The sequence below is a fragment of the Martes martes genome, assembly GCF_963455335.1.
Source record: "Martes martes genome assembly, chromosome: 4".
In the NCBI taxonomy this organism is placed as follows: Eukaryota; Metazoa; Chordata; class Mammalia; order Carnivora; family Mustelidae; genus Martes; species Martes martes.
In genome coordinates, this window is record NC_137891.1 from 126,250,600 (window position 1) to 126,274,858 (window position 24,259).

Genomic DNA, 24,259 nt, shown 5'->3' on the forward strand with positions numbered 1-24,259 from the left:
TACCTACACTCTTCCTTTTCCCTGAAGCTTCACTCTGTCCTTATTCTCTCTTTCATTTTTAGTAGAATTTAGTTTTAACTGAGTCAATGGAGAAACATTCTCTATAGCAGAGAGAGAAAGAGAGGAGGAAAAACAGAGAGAAAGAAAGAAAACAGGTCCAAGTCCTAAAAATTAGTTTAAAATATAATTAAATGGCAAGTTCAAATTAGAACTGTGTGGTTTTATACTCCTAAATGTATTTAAGATAACACGGACTTTTTCTAATTAGGACAGAATATTGTACATTGTTAATATTGCATGTGTTTGCTTATAGCATAAACAAGTTGTATCTCGTGATTCAATTTGATAGGGCTCTTAAAAAAGATTAAATATGCAGTACATACTAAGACCAGACCTCATCATAATTAGTTTAATGTTTAAAAAATGTAGAGCACAGCTACAGTTGCTTAATGGTGCATTAGATCAGGCGTTTCTGCTTGTACATACAGCCGGGATTTGTAATATACTATTCTACAAGCGCTACAAAATTCTTTCTATAAATAATCTTAGATTTTTATTGTGTATTTAATTGAATGGCATTATGGGAAGTTGATAGTCAAGTGACCTTCAAAATATTGCATCAAACATATTAGTGTGCTTTTCTGCTGATCATTACAAATTGTATCATAACACTTCGAAATGGTGTTGCCTTTTTGTTATTTAGATACTTTTCAACTGTCATGATTACCATCATTAACATCCATAATTTTTCACAATTTGGACCTTCAGCAGCTAACCAGATTATAATCATCTTTTTAATGATTTTTTTTTAACCCATCTCCCATTATCCAGTACACTTGTTTTTTTTTTTTTTTTCCCTGTTGCCGAAGTCAATAGTTAGCTGAAGGGCAGAAAATACTTTCTGTTGGAAAAAAAAAAAAAATACTTCAAGATCTTTTGGGCTGTGATTTCTTCTTACATAGAACACAATTTGTAATGGGTTTTTTTTTTCAAGTTCTTTTTAACCTAAACCCCTTACGTTAAAAATGTTATAAATTCATTTGTTTCAATATTCACTGTATGAGGTATATAATGTCCCCTTAAAACTGTTCAAACAATGGTTTCCACCTTTTTTTATCTTTTATTAATTCACTGATAGACTTTCAGCATTTTTCTCCATAAGTATATTTAATATGCTTTTTAGAATTAAAACAATGTGTTCTCAGCTGCTGACGACTCTGGGTTATATATTGGGTTTGAAGAGTCTTGGCTTTCTTTATCTTTAAAGAGATTTCCCACTTTTCCTACCTTTCTCTAAAATTAGTATTAGATCAATAATAACCGAACAGAGTGCTGTTACAGAGAGTGCTTACTACTTGAGGAATAAAAGTTGGTTTCTTTTTTATCTCATTACTGTCATCTTCCCCATCTCCATCAAATTTGGTTCCCCCCAGAGACCTGCCAAATAAACGCTGTGGTCATAACCAGACCTCACTAAATGTACTCTGTTCCAAGACCTAGTTTTGAACAAGTCATTTAGAATTTGGATAACCTGATCCCATAGAAATAAGTTTTAATAGTAGTGATTTTATTTCTCTTAATTATGTATTTATTAAACAAATATGTATTATTTTCATCATTATCATCATCACCATCACATCGGGATAGCTAATATCTACTGTGCCCTGAGTCTGAGATATTAATTAGCACAACTCCTTCATCTATTATTATTCTCACTTTATCTATAAAGAAATAGGGTCTTAGAAAGGCCAAGTGAATCACAAATAATGCACCATAAGATCATGACCTGAGCCAAAGGCAGAGGCTTTAACCCACTGAGCCACCCAGGTGCCCCTGGATGCTGTCTTTTATTTACAAACACCATTTTGACTGGTTATAACTAGTTCTGTTGAACATAGCTTGTTGCATGTGAGAGAAGCAGGACAGTGAAAGCTTGAGTGAGTTCCCCAGTGTCCCAAGGCTAAGGTCACAAAGCTAGGACTCAAACCCTAGGGATCTCAACCTTCTCTAGAATACCAAAAATGTCACTCTGTTACTAACCACCTGACATAATTAGTGTACTACAGGTTTTTAAACCAAATCGGTAAAACAATATCATTTTAACAGGAATGCATTCATTATTTTCAACAACTTTACTGAGGTATTGACAGCAATTTATTTATACACTCACCTTTATGCTGACAATGGGGATATTTTAAGAGAGAAGACAGAGAAGTGTTTGTGTAGAAATTTGGGGGTACAGTTAAAGGCTTCTGAAATTGTTGATGAGATTTTCCTAAAATTTGGGTCATTTTAGTCTTTTAAGCATATATTAATGTGGCTATCCCTTATGCTTCTCATAAGGTTGGTTACTTTCTGAGGCACGGTTATAAATCTAGGGAGCAAGATATCCCATCGCCCCTGGGTAATTAGGAAAGTTTTAAAAAGGGGAGGGAGGTTGGAAGAGTTGAAAGAATCCTTCTGTACGCATGAAACATAATATTGCTTGAGTTGAAATAAACTGAACTAGGAGGGGGAGAAGCAAGATAAGGGGAAGGATGCAGTACATTGTGGGTGTGGAAGAGATAGACTATCATACAAGCTCATTAAGTGGTACTGTGTTTTGGGAAGTTTCATGAAGTCAGCATGGGCAGGAGAAAAAAAGTTGCCCCAGGCGAGGCTAGGAAAAGTCAGGAAGGCAGTAATTGACAGCTTGTATGTATGTATAAAAATCTTTCATAGTTTGGGACATGCCTAATATGAACAACATCACAAGCACTTTATAAGAAATAATGAAGTCTCAGTGCCTGCAACTCAGGGAGACATACTCTACACTTAAAAAAAAACAGCTTTTCATCATTATGAAATAACCATATATATGCCTGTAAAATTGGACTGGAAGGATATCATAATGAACTAGAGAACATTGTGACACTGGTAAATGCAGAGAGAACAATGTCACAATAGCTATCTAAGAGTTACAAAGAAGAAATTGTCTGTGGGTTCAGAATATGGGAGAAATGCTAATTAAAATAGTCCACTAGCATGGAAAGCTAGCATGACTCTGTCCAGGCTACAAGATAAGCACTGATGACATGTGATTTTTTTTCCGTAACAGTTTGTTTTTAGTAATAAAGAGGATGTTCACAAAATGGGCACACCAAAAGTCATCAGAACAGAAGCAAAGCATACAAAATGTGTGTGTGTATACATGTGTATCATCAGTTAACACAGATACACTATCTAAACTGCGTCCTACAAGAAATAACTGCAGTTTTAAATATTTAACAAAATGACAGTGTGGTAATTTCCATAATAAAGATAGGATCAGCAAAACTTAAATGGTTCAAGTCCTTTTTTCCTTCTTTTAAAAATAAAATAATAGCTTAAGGGAGTTTTTATACCAGTTTCTTCTTTTATTTTTCTCTTCCTATATGTTGAAGGAATTTGTCATCTTATGGAATAGATATTTTTAGGAAATCTCACCTAATTATTATGGTAGAGTTTTTTTTGTTTTGTTTTGTTTTGTTTCTCTATTGTCTAGCTCCTCTTGTCAACAAACGAAAGAGGTCATACTTCTAGTATGAGGAAAAGGATTTCTGGAATTGGCAAAGATACTTTATTTATTTGGAGGAAGTTCATGGAAATCATGCATCCGGGAATATAAGCCTTAGGTTAATACAGACTGTCATTTCTTTGGTTTTTCCATTCAGTACAAGAAATCCCAAGGAAATATGCATCTCACTTTAAAGAAATCTGATACATGACTATCTAGAAATACATCAGAGTTCATACTTTTTCAAGTTTGTATCAGTATTTATTTACCTAGGATCATTTGGAGTACGTAAAAGTGCATTTGTTTTACAAGAAAAAATTTGCTTCCTCAAGAATTTTTATTAACGTATCACATATGAAGGAAGATGAAACTGTAATGTTATCTACCTTTCTTCCATCTAGCACCTGCCGTTGTTCAAATATTATTTAAATATTACTTAAAAATCAGGAGCCACTTCCTTCTGAGGATTGCAGTAAGAAAGAGGGAAAGGAGAGGGAGGGAAATGAAAGAAGGGACAAATAAAAGAAAGTGCTGGTCCCCCTTGCTACTTGGGTCATTTGAGTTTTGCTAATCAGCTGCAAGGGTTTTGTTTTTGTTTTGTTTTGTTTTGTTTTAAGGTTTTCTTTATTCAGGGACACTTGGGTGGCTCAGTACGTTGACAGGGTTGTGGCTCCGGTTCCACAACAGGCTCCTTGCTCAGCAGGGAGCCTGTTTCTCCCTCTGCCTGCCTCTCCTCCCCCTGCTTATGCTCTCTCTCACTCCCTGTCAAATAGGTAAATAAAATATTTTTTTTAATTTATTTATTCACATAGAGAAAGAGAGAGAGAAAGCATGCGTGCAAGCAGGGGTAGATGGAGTAGGCAGAGGGAGAGAGAGAATCTCAAGCAGACTCCCTGCTCAGTGTGCAGAGCCAGATGCACAATCCTGAGGTCAGGACCAGAGCCCAAACCAAGAGTGTGATGTTCAACCTACTGAGCCCCCAAGCCACGGAGCACCCTGATCAGCTGCACCGTTTTATAGGTAAAGACTTACGGATCTGACTTGATGATGTCATTTCTGCAGACTGTTTCAGAAATCGTTTTTTTTTAAATCCTCCAGTTTCATGTTTCTCACACAGGATAGTTATAAGAATTAATAAGATAAGAAAGTAAGAAATAGCTTGAGATCTTAAAAGAGGCTTTAATATGAACATACGATTTTGGGTTTTCCCAGGTCATCTATGATGGAATATCATGAAAAGTTTTTTCAAATAAAAGTCTCATTTATTCGTTTTTTTCCTTTAAAGATTTTATTTATTTATTTGACAGACAGAGATCACAAGTAGGAAGAGAGGCAGGCAGAGAGACTAGGTGGGAATCAGGCTCCCCGCTGAGCAGAGAGCCTGATCCCAGGACTCTGGGATCATGACCTGAGCCAAAGGCAGAGGCTTTATCCCACTGAGCCACCCAGGTGTTCCAAGTCTCATCTATTGTTAATCATTTTTAAATCAGTATTATCTAGGTGGGTTAATTGGATATTTAGAATCAGAAAAGTAATATCAGCATAGATAATTAAAAATAAACACACGCTTCTGAGTTCAAATTTCAGCAATCAAAAAGAGTTGTTCAAAATTCTGTGTTAAGTCAATTCTAAATAAGACTTACCATCTGTTTTGACAATATTAGAGTGCTGTTATTTTTTTTTTTTCTAAGTGAAGACTACCATTTTTGATTTTGACTTCAGGCTAAAACATCATTTCATAAAGTATATATATATGTGTGTGTGTGTGTGTGTGTGTATACGTTTGTTGTGTGTTTATATATATATACATGCGCCATGTTTATGGCATATAATGTGTGCTGATGATAAGGCATCAATAAAAATTGGATATTGTTTTTCTAGAGCTAGTTTCCATTTTGTATGCAAAGTGAACATGGCAACTGTACCATCTTAAACTTTCTCTTTAGCCATTTTTTAGGAGCTGCTAGGAAATTAAAATTAAATGGAAATTGTGCTCTAAATGTGGAATTTTTCATACATTTTAATCCCCTGTTGCTTTTCAAGAAAAGTACTGGTAGAAATAAGAACAAAAGAATAGTAGAGATAGCACCTTCAATACCACAAATTCAGACACTGAGTCCCAATTTTTCTACTGTGTTGATTCTAGCTCTGATCTTTCATCAATATTTTAAGATTGCAAACTTTGTGTTGCAAAATTGAGGATATTTCCTTTGTTCTGGGATAGCCCCAGTTTGATAGGACATCAGCATACTTCATACTCCTGCTTATTTCAGAAACAAATTATCTAGTCTCCTGATTATCCACTTTCTCATTATTTCTCTTCTTCCTTATTTAGTCTTCTTTCATACTTAAATAAATAACTTTCATCTTTAGAGTTTATTCACAAAACAGAATAATAATATCGATGTTGTCTTTAGTGCTTTCTGTGAGCTACACACTATTCTAAGCACTTTACATGAATTTATAAATTTAATCCTCATAACAACCCTCTGAAATAAGAGCTAGTATTATCCTCAATTTATAGATTAAATAATTTTCCAGCGAAAACACATTCAAATTATTGCTTTATGTAATTCCCAAACAACTCTGGAAGTAAGTCTGCAAATAAGGAAACTGAGCCTAACTGAGACAAAAATGAATGATTTTGGTTGTAGCCCCCCACCTCGAATCTGCTTTTTGTCCCACTACCTTATCAAAGCAATTGATTTAAAAGAAAAATGTATGAAGTATGTATGTTTAAAATACCTTAAATGCAGGGAAGTTAAAACAATTTTTTTTTTAAAGATTTTATTTATGTGAGAGAGAGAGAGAACATGAGAGGGGAGAAGGTCAGAGGGAGAAGCAGACTCCCTCCTGAGCGGAGAGCCTGATGTGGGACTTGATCCTGGGACCCTGGGATCATGACCTGAGCCGAAGGCAGTGGCTTAACCCACTGAGCCACCCAGGTGCCTGTTAAAATAATTTCTAAGTTTCCCTATCTTAATGAAACTCATCAGATATAAAAGATATAATAGTTGAAACCCATCAGATAGAATAGATATAATAGTTGAACTCTGTTCATCCACCTCCTTAAAGCCCAGCATACTGACAGTAAAAGGGAGTTGGGCATGAGAATTCTGTAAATTAAGAGTGAACGTCTCAAAGCCGAATCCAGTGCTACAAAAGTAGGCAGTCCAGTGTACACAAGAAGGCTGTCTGTGAGAAAAGGGTGCTTTTCCTTGTGGTGATATCCTATTCCCTTCCCAGAAAGGGAGCGGCAATCTACGTGACTGGTGACTGGTTTAGACATTATTTCCCGAAGGTTGTGCTGATTGGGCTCTTTATTCCCCATTGGTGATCCCAAATGAAGCCAAGAAAAAAACTCCGAAGGAAACTGGCATCTGTCTAGAAGGAATGGGTGAGAGTAAAAAATGATGTCAGCTTTCTGCCTACTCCTCATCTATGCGACCTGGAAGAACGCTTGGCAATTGTTCTCTTCCCTCCTTGCCCCTCCGCATACAGGGAATTCTGAGCTCTCTTGCACTCAAGAGGTAGTAATGGCTGGCAGGCAGAACCTCGGCCAAGCTACCTGTAATAATCAACATTGTTCTCTAATTAAAAACATGAGGGTCATGCAAGGATAAGCAGTCATTGGAGAAAAGCCAATAATACAAACAAACAGATGAATAAATAGAACAATTGGCCTGGAAAATGATACTTTTAGGAAGAAAAAACAAAGAGGTTGAAGGGAGAACTCTGGTTTATATCTTCAAAGCGATTCTGGAAAAGTTTGCATTCAAACGAAACAGCTAAAATCGGCTTCTATGTACAAAAGAACTATCATACCACAAAACGCTTTCTTCTTCGATGTACTTTAAAACCTCTTTGCTGCTCAATTCCTCATACACCTGTTTTCTCCTCTTCCTCATTTTACAGCAAGAGGCATCAAGGTTGTCAGTAATACAAACCAATGCTTACAAATCACTAAAATCTCCATTCCTGGGTTTCCTCTCCTACCGCATGGAACAGGGAAGCTACAAATATCAAAATTATTAACATATCAGGACTCCTGCATCAAGATATTCTCCTTCGTCAAGATATTCTGAGCTGATAGGCTCAGCATTCTCACCCTTTTTATAACACCATTTCACCCTTTTGTCATCGTTTCCTTTATCTGTGCCAAGACCTCTCCCAAATTCTTTCCATGCTTTATCTCAAAAGTGAAACAAGGTAGCTAATGGGTTTTCCAATCCTAATTGTGTGATTTATCTGTGGTTTTCACATTATAATGTCATTAATATGGAGCCCATAACGGTCTCCCCAGGTTGTCCGTTTTCCCAATTCTGATTTCCCAAATTCACTGGCTAATACTTTTGATGGTTCCTGCCAGGCAAACCAAATGTATTTTTCTCCTCCAATAAAATAAAGTTATCGTTTGATCAATATTATTCCCAAATTGAGTTGATAATGTATAGTTGAAGGGCTGAAAAATAATATCCAATGAATTGCAGGGCTAAAAAGCTCAGATGAAAAATATAAGAACAATATAAGAAAAATATAAGAACAAATATAAGAACAAAACTAAGAAACAGGACCAGACACAGAGAACCTCATAGCCATTTAATGTAAGTCTTACTGAAGATCAGTGATACTTTAGATCAGACAAGATTTAGCAGAGGAAATAATAAAAGATCTGACAATTTCCCAGAACTTAAGAAAGATGTGAATCTTCAATTAAAAGAGCCCTCTAATTCCCTCCTATCTTCTACTAAATATATTTGTGCCTTCACTTCTCAGTTTATGCTCCAGGTACACCCACTGATTGATTCCCCGCTGTAAGAGAGGAGTATAGTTTACCTCAGAGCCCGTCACTTCTATTTATGCATTCAAGTTGTTTATTACCTTTTTGCCCTTAAATAATAATGGAATATACTGACGGAGTTACTATCAGTCTGCTCTGGTCCTGGAGCCTAGGGTGAAAACCTACTCAAATCACAGGGTCAAAATGAGAGAAAGAACTTTTGGATAGCTGTTGCCATCAGGAGAGTGAATGACTACGGGAAACATTGTTGTCAGTCCTTTGAGACTCATTTCTTTTTTTATTTTTTTTTAAAGATTTTATTTATTTATTTGACAGGGGTCCTGGGATCGAGCCCTGCATCAGGCTCTCTGCTCAGCAGGGAGCCTGCTTCCCCACCCCCCTGCCTGCCTCTCTACCTAATTGTGATCTCTGTCTGTCAAATAAATAAATAAAATCTAAAAAAAATAATTAAAAAAATAATTTCCAAACCATAAGCTTATTTTTCAAGTTCCCATTATTAGATCCATCCCTTACATCTTTATATTCCAGGAGCTAAGACCCAGCCCTATAAATTGGAGCTTTCCTAGTATGCCATGCCCTAGTAACTAGATTCTCTGATATAAATTCTAATATTGTTGTGCCAAGGTCTCCAGACTTGTATAAATATCCTAGTCCTGTCAGCTGGGATTCTCACAATGAGTCACAAAGTGCATCTGAGACTGTTTCTCTGTGAAATGAGATCTTCAGTGAACCCCTCTTTGTTTCAGGGCTGAAAAGTAAGCCATTAAATATAATCAGAAAGATCACTACTGTATCAGAGTCATTTGAACCATTAAAAACAAACAAGGAGGCTATAAAATCTTGATTTTTATATTAGCTTTCCTATTGGAGAGGTTTAGTTACTGTTAGATGCTGTTGAGTGTAACCCCTTTGAATAAGATAGTGTACACATCCATTTTATGGGGAAGAGGGTTGTAACCCATATGCTTTTATGATCACCATTTAACTAACATCTAGAACAAAATGCTACAAATGAAACTTGTTCTTGTGTTGCAATTCCAAAAAGAACTTGGATGACTGCATATTTATGAATATGTGATGAGCCAGGGATGGTGAGAATGGAAGTGACTAGAGGGCCAGTCCTGTCGGTTGGAAACCTGGAGCCAAATATCTTCCTTTAAGGGTTACCTGTATTTACAGGCATCGAAATGGCTTCGGGTCTGGCTCAGTAAATGGGACAGGATAATCAATAATGCATGCACTCGGGAGAAATTGGACACTTTCCATGTTGGAAATACAAGCTGGGACTCATTGTGTATGAAAGACACAGTACATGTTGCTCTCTTTGCAGGGTTTTCTCATCTCTATTAAGAATAATTGCTTATTTTTTCATGTTCTCTTTATAATTTCTTTTTATTTTTGTGTTAATATATAATGTTGGGGTAGGTTTGAATGGCGTCAGCCTGCTTTTCATTAGTCCCTGGGGAAATCCCAATAGTGTTGGCTGCTTAGAGATAGTGACTAGTTCTTATTCTTGATTGTATCCTTGGAAATTACCAAAATGCCTTGGATCCAATCTATAAAATATTATGGATTGCTTTTCAGTGGCTATTCTGACAGGTTGGTGTACTATTTTATTGTTCCTTGCCTGTGCTGAATGTATTAAAGCATCACAAATGATATTTCTACTTGCCCGAACCAGCACTCAGTTTTGGTTGAATTTTAGACATTGTAACAGGCCATTATAGCAAGATTACCTTAGATGTGATCCCATCACAAATATTTTGCTTTAAATGATGAGACTCCATTATAGGCAGATGGAAAATTTGCATGGATGATCAGTGAACATCATAAACTACTTATACTTTTTCCATACTATCTTTGTTTTCTTACTTCATGTTGAGTGATCATCTATCACTCAAAAACTGAATACTCATTAACTTATTACTGCTCTTTTAAGCATTTTCATGAATTAGAAAGTAGCATGTGTTAAGGCAGGGTCAGTTGCAATATTGGCACTAATCTTTTGTGACGGTCCCTCAGTTTTAGGCACCCCTGGTCTTCATCTTTAGAGTCCCAGGAGTTATGTTGACTATGGTATTTCCTTTTGAGTCTTGGGTATCAAAAATGCTTTTTCACAAAAATTTTTGGAAGTGTGAAATTATTGGCACTTAAACAATGATGTATTTACTTTTAATCATATTAGTATTTTGATCATTTTCCTTAACTGCAAAGAGGAATTATAATCTATGTGTTATAAAAACACTTATCTCAAATTTATTAGTCTTTCTAATGAAGTGACCTTTTAAAATACAACTTTACCTGAAATTGTATTTATTTTTTAGTTAAATATTTAAGAGGAAGTTTTACCTTTATTGCATAGTGTACAAAGTGAAGGACTATTGCTCATTTTGCTTTTTATCGAGCTCTAAATTTGGTTAAAGTAGAATAAATGATCACATGAAATGGGAAGAAATAAAATATTCTTACTTTCTATAGCTTTAAATCATTTCATTAGAATTTTGATACTTCCAAAATATAAAGATTATGAAGAAAATGTTTTAACAACAAAAAAAATTATTTTAACCCTTCCCAAGAGTTACTCACTTTCTTGCTCTAGGAAAGATTCTTTTCATTCCATTTAGCAGTGCTGAAATCAACTAAAAAGATTACAAGTTTAGGAGGCTGTGAGGAAAATGATTTGAACAACTCTAAATGTATTATCTCAGATAATTTTCTATTTCCTGTGTGCTTGAGATACAATTTCATATCCTGTGTTTTTCATCCATCAAACATCATCTTGGTCCCAAGGATCTGAATTTACAATAGATTTGTATAATTTGTTAGTCAGCTATAGAAGAGAACACCACTGTGGATTGTATACAGCATTTATATAAATGTCTCAGACATTTGCAATGTTAAAAAACAGAGAACACAGCATATTTATCTGGCATGAAAATTGTTATTTTCTGATTATGAAGATGTTAGGGCAAGGTCATTGAAGTATTTTAGTTCCTTTAACTATTTTGGCCCATTGTCATTGGATATAGATAAAAGGTACTAACACTTAAATTACTATAGTCTCATGTGTGGTTGTAAAGAAGTTGAGAATGAGGATATTAGGAGAAAAAAAGGCTTAGTTTAAGAAACTGGAATATAGAGAAAGAATTTCAACACCCAAATGTAACAGATGATGGTATTTTATATTCAAGTCAAAGAATTTTCATTAAAAATGTGATTATCTTGAGTCATTGGTCATTGGTCATTGGTCAGATAAGCTCAATTCTAACAAAGTCCTTTTATGTGGATTAACTACAATGTGCTCCTGTTTTCTATATTAACATGATTTTCTCCACAATTTTATGTTTAGATAATTTATTTCTATTACCAAGAAGTCTGGTTAGTATACAGTTTCAGAGATTCTCTTTATAATTGTTTGAAAGTTCCCAAATAAATTGCTGGAAGGTAGAAAGTCAGAACTGTTCAAACCTAGTACTTACTTTAAGGAGGAAATTAACACTTTGGTCTTTTATTTGCCGTGGAAAGAGATAATGACATTCTCTAGGAAGATTAGAATCTAACCAAACATTGTAGGCTATATATAGCATACAAAGCCTTGTGCCATTTGTGAAAATGCTATCAGGGAGAAAACCCAATGACTGAGTTTCTGTACTGTATTTTTTAGGTACACAGATTTAATTTAGAGATTATGGTTTGAAAATAAAATTTACTGTATGAGTGTTTTTGGCTGATAAGAAATTGATTTTGTGACCTTGCTACACGTTAATTGAAATATCTGGCCATGTGTCTTGACTAGATTTAAAAAACCATACATATGTGGAACCATATTATTCCTCACATTGAACTGACAAGTTAATCATTTTGTTAGCTGTATAAGGAAGAAACTACTTTTTTTCTAGTGTGGTGTCTGAATAATCTCCCCGTATTGCATAACAAGTGAATTTTACGTAATTGATATTATATTTAGTTGGTTTACTATATTGAAGGTGGAGCGCTTTGAGTTATGTAAGAGTGACATATTTATAAATTAAATACAGTAATTTATATTTCCTAGTATTTTAAAAGCTATATATATAAAATCAAAAATAAGAAAGCATGTGCATATAAGCCCATTAAAACATAATAAAGGTTGTTATAGATATTATTCACAAACATTAGTAGTTTTTAAGAGGTTGAAATAGAATGAAGGTAGTTACGTTGTCAGTGTCTTTTATGTGTCTTAAATATCAGTTTACTTAACACATATTGACTCAGGGTGTGCTCACACAGGAAAAATGGATTGCAGACAAGAGTTAAAACAAATTGTGCAATATGGAAAATCTTCCCCAAAGAATAGCCAAGCATATTACCTGAATGAGATTCTTTAAACTGAACTAAGCAAATCACTTATCTACACAGAATTGTCCAGCCAAGGGGACATCTCTACTTTACTTCTCTTTGATGGATATAACATAAGAACCAAAATTTGGGTCATGTTTATTCAGTACCTTCACGCTGTTGGCCTTCTGCTAAATGATTTTTAACTTACTATTAACTTACTATTAAAAATATAATGAAGCTGTGTTTAACATTTAGAACTTGAGGGAAGAAATGTGATGAACTTTGTGAATTTGGGGGAATCAAAGTTAACTTATACAGACAACAGAATCAATTTTGATGAGATTAAACAGAGGAGGAGGTGGTTCTAACACTTATTTGATAGTTTCATATTTATGGCAATATTTTGATATTTTGAAATTAAAAAATTGTATATCCCTTGTGTCAGAAAGATTCTTATGCCATATTTCCTGGCGCCATATGGAGGGTAAGTTCTGAAGATAATTCCTGGACCTGTATAAACACAGAAACCTATTGAGAATACTAAAAAAAGCTACAACAAATCTCTGCTGTATATGCAACGCAGGAAGGCAAGCAGATGCTTGATTATAGCGTTATGTTTGTTCAACTAATGTCATGTTTATTGCTGCAGTTTCATAATGGAATACCATGTGGAGAAGAATGGTTTTTTAAATGTGCTTTGGACTTTGAATTTCAGTTTATTAGTAGACAAATATGTCAGAAAATTTTCAGGAGAGGCATTAATTGTTGTTTTAGAGTCAATGATCTCTTTATACTGATCCTTTCAAAAAAATCAGATGGTTGCTTTAAGAATAAATAAATGTGGAGTTAATCTGACTTTAAGCAAGACTTTAGACTATAACCCATGGTACAATTTCATTATTATGATAAGAAAACTTAAGTCTTGCTAATTATTGGTGATACAGTTTTAATAAAATATAACAGTGATTCATAAATTGTGATCCAAGGACTTACTACTAATGCCTTAATATTTGTAGATCGATTCCTCTATTAATAGAAAAGAAATTATCATTATAACAACACTTAAAATTGAGTGGAAGTATGATACATTTAGAGGGTAGAATTTAAAATAAAATTTTGACATATTGGTAAGTATTCAAAACTAGGATATCAAGTACAGATAGTAAATATAGAAGAGAAAAGGAATGGCTGTAATTTATTTTGAAGTTGGTTTCGGAGACAAAACATTGTAATGGAGACCTACTTTCAAAAAATGGGCCTCAATTTTTAAGATTCAGACACTATTGATGATTTCAACCAAGATTGCTCAAAAGTAGAATTACAGTTTATTATGGGCAGCAGGGCCATGAAGGAAGGGGAGCCCTCTGAGGAAGCCATCCGTTGACTTAAATCCTGGTTCTGTCATTAACACGCTTTCAGATTTGGACCAGTTTCTACGTCTTTGCCACATAAACAGTTTTACCAAAGTCAAAATAGTTTTGGAAAATTCTAGAAGGTGATACAAATACAGCACTTAAATATGACCCTGGCCATAAAGACAGATCTCCATAAGTGATACCTGTGATTAATACAAAGCTGTCAGTCACTTTCTGCCAAATAGTTTTTGGTAGGTTCGTTGTCTTTCTACTTTCCCAAACCATTCAGGAAACCAGACTAAGATCACCTAGGCAGCTAGGTTCTGTGCTGACATTACACATGTAATAACAAAACGCTCTTCTCAGACTCCATGAACAACACATATGTGCACTTCAACACGTCTGGAATAAGGGTATATTACTCCTTACTTGTTAACCATTTATCGATCCTTATATCTTAGGCTTGCTTTGTCTGAAGAAAAACATTAAACACACACACACACACACTCCAATAAAGGAAATTATTTTTAAATGGTTAGCTTTGGAGCCATGGTACCTAATAACCGAACTAAAGTGTAGAAAGAAACATTGAAAAAATATAAATTCTCAGTAAAGTTTATTTTGTTTACTATGACTATTTATCACCATTGATTAACAAATATCTTAATACCCATCACATTGTTTACTGCTTGAAAACAGTTGGGTTTACATAGAAACATGAGCAGCCTATTATCAAATTCTACACCTCAAAAGTTCTAAAGCTATTTCAAAGTATATGGGATAAATAGATACAGAAAAATAGATGATAGATATTTCTATATGTGTAGTTGCTTTTAAATATTATGTGATTTTTAAAAAGACTTGCAGGATACTTTGTTATAACCTTACTAGAATAGAGAGTATATATATAATATTTATAATGTGTGTGTACATATATAATAATGTATATAATAAGATCACCAAATATGTAATAAGATCATTAAATATAATTACAAGATTTATTTTTCATTGAATAAGAGCATTCTGAGAAAAACACAAGAGAAAGTAATATTGCAGAGTAGAAGGATTGAATATTTTGCACAACTTTGTTTCAAAGATAGGAATTTGGTGTCTTATCTTTCAATATAATCTCCAAGTAGATTCTTAATTCAGAGGGAAATCATGAATTCATAGAGGAACCTCACAGGACAGTACTTACTAGGACTTTCAGTGCCTGAGAGAAGTGATGTGTGTTCCCTGACAGGAACTGGTTGAGAGGAATGATTGGAATTACTCTATCATGATTCTGCTCTTCCATGGTTGTCCAAGCATTCATCAGTGTAATATAGCTATCCTGAATAAGGATAGATTTGAATGGAAATATGTCAAGACATCTTTATTCAGTTCAACAATATTTCTGAATTACAGCTTAACTTAGGTCAACCCAAGATGACCAAATATTTGTTCATTGCACTTGAACCCTCTGTAATTTCTTGAAAAAGTTTCCAATAAATGAAAAGTAAGGAGATTAAATACAAATTCTGTTGATTAAGAATGAAAGGCATCCTTTTGAAACTAAATCTCAACTAAATACATTTTTTTAAAGATTATTTATTTATTTATTTGACAGAGAGAGATCACAAGTAGGCAGAGAGGCAGGCAGAGAGAGAGGAGGAAGCAGGCTCCCTGCTGAGCAGGGACCCCGATGTGGGGCTCGATCCCAGGACCCTGGGATCATGACCTGAGCTGAAGGCAGAGGCTTTAACCCACTGAGCCACCCAGGTGCCCCTAAATACATTTTTTAAATGTTAAAACAGACTTCTTTGCACTTGAACAATGGTGAAAATTTCCATTAGGCACTCCTAAGTCTAAATTTACTCCTCTCATTTTTTTTAAACCTTCATTTCAAAATTATTGTCAAGGAGCTGATGATCAATATAACTTTTAAAAAATGTCATGAAATAGAGTGCTTAAATCCTTGATACAATAACATTTGTTTGTTTTCCATTTTATAATTTGGCAAGAAAATACTAGGTAATATCATACATTTCTTCATCTTTAATTGTTATTTTTAATTCTAGTCATTTTGCAACTTTCATTCTAATTTGTCAACATTCCTGAATTACAGACATCAAAAAAAATTTGGTTGCCATTTAAAAAGTTATTTTAAATGATATGATAAATAATACCTAACAATAAATCTAAATCTAAAATTCTATTGGATAATTAGTATACTTTTTTTAACAATAGAGCAGTAAGATTTAATCAAATTGGGTGTTCTTTTGTATAGATCACTATTCGTTAATTCCTGCATTCATTCACTCAAAATATATAGTTGAGCACTTCTGATTTATTAGACACTTTTTAGGGTTAACTATAAAACAGTGAGCAGGCATACGTGGCCCTTATGAATTCCAGAAGGATAAGAAAACTTTAAAAACAAAATTATACAAATGATTGCTTAATCATTTGACCTGAGTGATCATGGAAACTCCATAAGGAGACAATGTTGAACTAAATGAGGGTTGAGCTAGGAATTAGCTTGATGTAGAATACGCTTGAGGATGGGAATGAGGATAAGAATGATCATTGCATGCACCTGTGAAAGCTGTAATAAATAAATGATAAAAAGATGCAAATGTCAAGAATAAAAATAAGTTACAAGCTAGTAAAGTACTGGAATTATAGAAGATGTATCTAAAAAGTTGGTCAGTGTCCATATGGAGCAGGGTCCTGATGTTATCCACAGAAAAAGTTGCATCCTAATTTTAGATAGTTGCATTTCTGAAGATCACATTAATTTTGACAGAAGAAATGAATTAGAAGCTGGCAAAGTGTGGATGCAGGCTCATAAGGTAGGGCTATTGTATTGGTTGGGGAGACAGAATATTGGCTTAGTTAAGATTAATGAAATTGAAAGAAAGCAGGAATAATATATGCATTATAGACATATACAGGTCTTAATGATGAATTGGATGCTCTCAGTGAAAGAGAGGTGTGAAGGAAATCTCTTAGATTTGTAGTATGAACAGTTGGGCAGATGTTGATGAGTTTGGTGATAAAAGGAAATGTACACAGAGAAAAGTGATTAGTTCTGTTTTGGACATGGTATGGCTGACATACTATTCATATATCTAAGCACAGACAATAGTACATATTGGTCTGAAACTTAGAAAAGTCTTAAATAGAAAATTTTTGGAGTCCTTAGCAGAATGTTGATGTTAATGGAAGCTATGGAAACAAATATATTACCTATAAAGACCGCATAAGAGAAATCATAGAATTAAAATAAAGAGGACCTAAGCATAAATCCTAAGAGAGTCAAATCTTTAATCAGTTGGGAAATAAAAATTGGCACAGAGTATTTAGAAAAATGGCCTTAAAGGTAGGGAGAGCTTGTATGTTACCCTTAAAGCTAAAGGAACGGGTATTTCAGGAGAGAGAGGGTTCACAATTTTAAATGCTACTGAGAGGCCCAGTCAAAGTTGAAAAACACCCAGTAAGTCTTTTAATATACAGATCAGTGAACACATTAGCAAGAACCACTTTGGTGAAATTTTGGTGAGTGAATCCAATCTAGAATGGGGTGAGCAGTGCCTGAGAAGTAAAGACATTCTTTTAGATAGTTTGGCTATGAAGGTAAACAGAAAGGCCAATATGGAGATTGACCAAATAAAAAGGCTATTGGAAAGAATAGAGTAGAGAAAAAGTAGAAGATGAAAGAAAAGACTAGAAGAAAGAGTAGCTTCAATTAAGACGAAAATGGCTGGAGGGGCGCCTTCGTGGCTCAGTCATTAAGCATCTGCCCTCGGCTCCGGTCATGGTCCCAGGGTCCTGGGGTTGAGCCCTGCATCGGGCTCCCTGCTCTGCGAGAAACCTGCTTCTCCCACACCCTCTGCTTGTGTTCCCTCTCTCACTGTCTCTCTCTCTCTCTGTCAAATAAATAAATAAAATCTTAAAAAAAAAAAAAAAGATAAAAATGGTTGGAATCTCAAGCTCAGGGAAGGGACCCCCCGGCCAAGTGCAGGGTACGGGGCTGGAGAAGATTCTGCCTTCCTTGTAGGCACAGACAAAGATTTAGCATCTAGAGCATCCTAACATGCTATTTTGAATTCTTCAGTGGTAGGGACAAAAGAGTGAAAAAATATGTGGTTTGTCTAGGAAAGTGACAGGAGTCTTGCAATATTGAAAAGGACAGCAACAGAGAAATTATCCGTATAAAATAACTAAGCGGTATTTGCCAGTGCCTAGGGTACAAGGCCAGATGCTGGTTCCAGGGATGCCTATGTTCTCCCAGAGATAATTATCATCATTTCTGTCTTAATCAGTCCAAGTTGCTATAACAAATATTATAGAGTGGATGGGTTATAAACAACAAACATTCGGTCACAAAGTTCTAAAGGAACAAGGCCAGGGTGCCCTCAAACTACATGTCTGATGGGAACACTTCTCTTTGTACCTTCCCAGGGCAGAGAGGGAATACTCTGGGCCCCTCATCCTCTTAAAAGGGCACTAACCCCATTCATTAGGGTTCCACCCTCACAACGTAATTACCTTTCAAAAGGCCTACCTTCACACTGGGGACTAGAGCTTTAACATATGCGTTTTGTGGGGACACAAATATTCAATCCATAGTAGTATCTCTAATCAGCACTGCTTAAATGTTGCCTGAGAATTGTCTCAGAATAGTGTATTATGCAATAACTACCAAATAACTAGAACTGGCAGGGAATGAATCCCATTTAGATAGATGAGGGTGAATTTTTTTTTTTTTGGATCCTGCATTTATGCTATAAATTGGCATTTTGCAGACTACACATCCAATATATGTACATTTATTAATTATATTCAAACTACCCTACATTATAAAAGACTCCAAAATGGAATTATAAAAAGGAAACATTATAAATAAATGAAGAAATGTTAATATTTTTTCCTGTATACCAATGGATCATTTTGTACACATTTTTGGGTGCATTTCCCCCATGGTAATTTGGAAACAGCTGGTACTGATGAGGTCCCCTTTGACAAGTATACCATGGCATCCTGTCACGTGTATACTGTGTGGTTGTCTCAAATTATGCATGCAAAATATAATTACTGTGCTTTCCATTTAGATATTGAGATGTGCAGCTACTTTTAACTAATGTTCTTGGGGCGAAAAAAATTCATCTGAAATTGAAAATTTACTATTAAAAATAGCACTAACAGCTCCTTCCAAAATATCATTTCTAAATGATACCATTGTGCCATAATTTATCTAATTTTGTTCCATGACACATGTATTGAGATTAAAGTTCCTTCAAAGCATCTTATTGCTACAGAACACCTCCCTTATGGTCAAATTCATTTTTAGACTCTTCATCCAATCTCTTTGCCAAGATGCATTTTTTTCCACTCTTGATAATCTTTTGAGGTGTTAACTTAGATTGTTTGTAGTCATTTTGAATAGGACACCAGCTGCTTTTAGTTATGATGAGTCAACAACTTGGAAAATATTTGAATTTGAGTAGAAACATAGTTTGCATTTGGATCTCAAATTTATTTTATTAGTTACAAAATATTATTTTCTCTCTCATCTTTTGAAATTTTGAGTGAGAGGAAAAACTAACGCGTACTGCTCTTTAAAAAATTAACATTTTTGTTTTAGATTTCTTTGCCAAAAACCAAAGTCAATTAGTCATTATTCTGCTGTATAAAAAACTTAAATGTGAATCATATTTTTCATATATTACTTAAGCTTTGCCATTCATATCTTCCACAATCTAAGAGGATGTTTCTTATATATAATTTTAATCTTTTGTCTTCACTTAGAGGAAATGGAAAATGAGATATTATATAATAGCTATCAACAAATCTGAAATTACCATTGCAGGAAACATATTGTGTTAGTTGTGCAAAACAACTAAAAAGTCAAAATTAAGATACTATTGTTAAATTTATCAAATAAGGAATAAACTGTACTATTTTATTAATATTTGTTTATAAATATTATTTTAGAGTAAAATTTTTGTTTTTATGTGTGATATATACACATAATAAAAATTCCAAACTACTTGAAAAGTGTGAGGAGAAAGCAAAACATCACTCAAATCTCCATACCCCAGCTTTTGTGTATTAATGAACATTATTCTGTGGATATTTTACAGGCACCAGTAAAAGGATATTATAGGTAAGGGAAATCATTGATAGATAGATTATTATAGCAGTAAGATTATTATTTTATTGAAAGGTGCCCACTCTCATTTTACTGAAAGGTAACAGAAGAAAAAGAAATTGAAATCAAACTGAAAGAATTGCTGATTGCAGATTATAGCCACAAGAGCAATAAACTTTAAAGGAACTGTTAATGTAAGAAAAAATATATATAAATAGAATCAGATTTTTTAACCATTCATTTTAATTTCAGGCAATACTGATTTGCTTGTTGCTATAAAAGATGAATCAGCCATCATAGTAATACTTCCTTCTCCCTTCCCTTCCTTTTTACCTGTTTTTTGTATGTGGGGGAGGGGGTTGTTTGTTTGGGGTTTTTTTGCTTATTCTATTTTTACTTTGTCAAAGCTCATACTATTGATATCCTGTTCCACCACAATTCCCATGGAAGTTTAGTCTTGATTTTATGTTTAAAAGATTTTAGTGCTTCCCTTGAGTAATTTTCACTATTGATTCTCTATTTCTGGGGATTTAAAAATATCTCTAATTAGCTGAGTTTATATCAAAGATGCTTTTTCAAGAAAGATTTCTGGCCACAGCGTTTCCACTGTTCCTCTACATTTGAAAATGTCTAACAACTCCTTTTATACTTGCAAATTTTGTGTGAACGTACTATTTTTAACTCAAACTGTCTTTTCATTAGAACTTTGTACACCACTTCCTCTGTCTTCTGATGCTGACTGCTATTATGCCAAAGATTCAGGCTAACCTAGCTTTTACCTCACATAGATGGCATGCCTTTCCTGCCTAGATGGCTACATTCAAAACTTATTCAGATGGTCCTAGCAGACATTTTCTTTTTCTGTTTCTTTCCTTTTAGTAGTATCCTTACTTTTTAGCTTCTATAATTAACTAAGCAAGCCAAAGATAATTAGTATCTCTAGGTCCCTCTCAAAATACAAGAACTTAAATATTTCTTTCTTTTTTTTTTAAAGATTTTATTTATTTATTTGACAGAGATTACAAGTAGGCAGAGAGGCAGGCAGAGAGAGAGGAGGAAGCAAGCTCCCTGCCGAGCAGAGAGCCCGATGCGGGGCTCGATCCCAGGACCCTAAGATCATGACCTAAGCCGAAGGCAGAGGCTTAACCCATTGAGCCACCCAGGCGCCCCTAAGAACTTAAATATTTCAACACCAGTCACCCACCTCTTGTCCGAATTATTTTTATAGCCCAGTATTTTAGTTTGATCTTATTTTTGTTCCTCGTATTAGTCATTATTTTGTAGTGAAGGTAGTAATACTAGAAACGATAGGAGCTATGACATGCTTACTTTGTGCAAGGAACTGTTTTAGGGTCTTGGCTTATACTAAGCCCTGTAATCCTCATAACAACCATCTTTCAGATGTGAAGACTGATATATTGCCAGGCATCAGCCTGCTAATGACTGAATGGGATTTAAAACAGGGGCAGTCCAGCTCCATAAAACATGGTCTAAAACCACTAGTGTATTGTCTCTCCGAGTGTACTATATACGTAGCAATATTGTCTTAGATTTTTCTGGTTATTTATCCATCTCTCTTTCACCATTCTTTCCCGTCTGCTATTCCTGACTTCTGGGGTCAATATTCTCTGCCCTGAGGTTCACTGTTAGTGGTAGATTTTACAGTGTATATTTATCTGCGGATTTTTTTTCTTGTTCTCTAATTTATGTAACATTCTGAGTTAGCAGATCATTCTCCCTAAGATCTTTGAAGGTATATGATATATTACTTTATAGCTGTCACTGTTTAAAAAGTCTGTTGTCATCCATCTTTGTAGGTTACCTATCTTTTCTGTATAGCTGTGGATGAGTTAGCTTGGGCTGCCGGAACAAAATACCATAGACTGGGTAACTTTAACAGAGGAATTTATTGTCTCATAGTTTTGGAGGCTAGAAGTCTGAGATCAGCATGGTTAGGCTCTTGGTGAAAACTGTCTTCCTGACCGTCTTGCTTTATCCTTACATGGCAGAAAGGAGAGAGAGAGAGAGACAACAAGCTCTGTGACGTCTCTTTTTAGAGGGCATTGATCCCATCAGACCAGAAGGCCACCCTCATGACCTCATCTAACCCTAGTAACTCCCAAGAGCCCCATCTCCACATATCACCCATCAAAGTTAGGACTTCAACATACGAATTTTGTGGGATGTAAATATTTAGTCCATAACACCATGGATAATCTATTTATAAGATCATCTCTGTAATTTCACTGTGATGTGCCCAGGCTTAATTTTTCTTTCTTTCATTTTTGTTGCTTAGAATTGTATTCCCCAAACTGAAATATTCTGTAAAATTTTTATCTACTAGCTCTTAAAAGGATGACTCTCCCTCATTAATGCTCTTTAGAATTCCAGAGGAATGTTCTCTTTCTATCTTTCATGACTCAAACTTTGTTTTCATTTTCTATCTCTTTGTTTATATAGGATAGATGTTAGGTAATTTCTGGTAATCAACACTTTGTTTACAAATGTATCTACCCTGTTGTGTAACAGTCCTCTATGTTATTAACTTCAACTGTTGTTGTTGTTTTTTTTTTAATTTTAGAACTTCTATTTGGTTCCTTAGACTCTCTTGAGTACTTCTTAATAGAACCTATTTGTTGCTATCACATATTTTAAATTCCGTTTCATCTCTTTAATGTTTTAAACATAGCTGTTTTATATATTGCATCCAATAATTCCATTTGTAAAAGATCCTAAATTTGCTATTTACTATTTCTGCTGGTCCTCACTAATGGTGGGGTTTTGTTTGTGTTTGTGTGTGTTTACTATTAGTTGTAAAATTGATTTTATACAGTCTTTATGTGAGGGAATCCTGCAATACCTGCGTCAAGGATCTTTCTGTGAAGAATATTCATTTGCTTCTCCCAGCTGCTGTAGCCTCCTCAGTACCGCCTCAGGGTCACTTTTTTTTTTTTTTAAGATTTTATTTATTTGCCAGAGAGAGAGAGAGTACACACAAGCAGGCAGAGAGGCAGGCAGAGGCAGTGAGAGAAGCAGGCTCCCTGCCGAGCAAGGAGCCCGATGCGGGACTCTATACCAGGACCCTGGGATCATGACCTGAGCCGAAGGCTACGGCTTAACCAACTGAGCCACCCAGGCATCCCTCAGAGTCACTTTCTACTAATTTTTCAGCCTGGGGTTTCTGTAGCTACAGACATGCAGTCCTGAATTCTGAAATGACTTTTTCTCCCCACACATCACACAAGCCAGAGCATTTCAGTGTTTTGCGTTACCTCTTTTTCCTGATGAAGACCTTTTTAAAGTCTATCCTATCACTGAGTCTCTGCCCCTGATGGTAAGCAATTCTTTCAGTCTTGGCCCCATCTTTCACAGGCTCACTCCTGTCTCCTCTCCCAGAGAAGCCATTAACGATCATCAGTCCCAAGAAGTTGAGACTTGGTTGTATACCCCAGTTTTTGTCTTTCTCTTTATTTTTGTCGCCAGGAGATTTCTCTTACTTGGTGGTATGCCCAGCGGTAGTTTTAACAGTATGTTTGTTTCATTGTCATATTGTATCTGACATTTCTAGGTATCTTCTTGGAGAACGATGTTGAAATAACCTAGTCTTACGTAATTGGAATAAAAAAATAAAAAAATTTATTGTAAGTCATCCTATGACCGTGAAGAAAGCTAGCGCAAGGGAAATGCATAAATTCTGTGGATGAAGAGCATAAGGAGGAAAGAACCTTGATGACATGGTTGTGCTACTAGATTAATCAACCCTGTAGTCACTCAACTACAGCACTTTTTCTTTTTTGAGATAATTAATTGCTTTATGGGTTAAGTCATTTTGAAATAGGTTTTTCTGTAACTCAAAGTTAAAGTACCTTCCACGATCTATAATCAATTTGTTTGCTTTGATTTCTCCACTGTTCCCACCTGTGCCTTGACTGGAAGACCAGGTTGGTGTGAGTTGTTGGCCAGCCTTTCACAGGAGAATGTTAAAACAAGGGGTTGTCTGATTCTAACAAAAGTTACACACATTTTGGACTGGTGTTTGCAAGTATGGGAAATATACATGAGATTTCAAATTAGAAAATCTCATGAGATTATGCATTGAATCAGGAAAACAT

At 35.0% G+C, this 24,259-nt stretch overlaps 1 protein-coding gene across 1 annotated transcript in view; it reads left to right on the forward strand.

Moving 5' to 3' along the window:
- ADGRL4 (adhesion G protein-coupled receptor L4) overlaps positions 1–24,259 on the forward strand; it is a 106,766-nt gene that overhangs the window by 2,334 nt on the left and 80,173 nt on the right. The window lies entirely within an intron of this gene.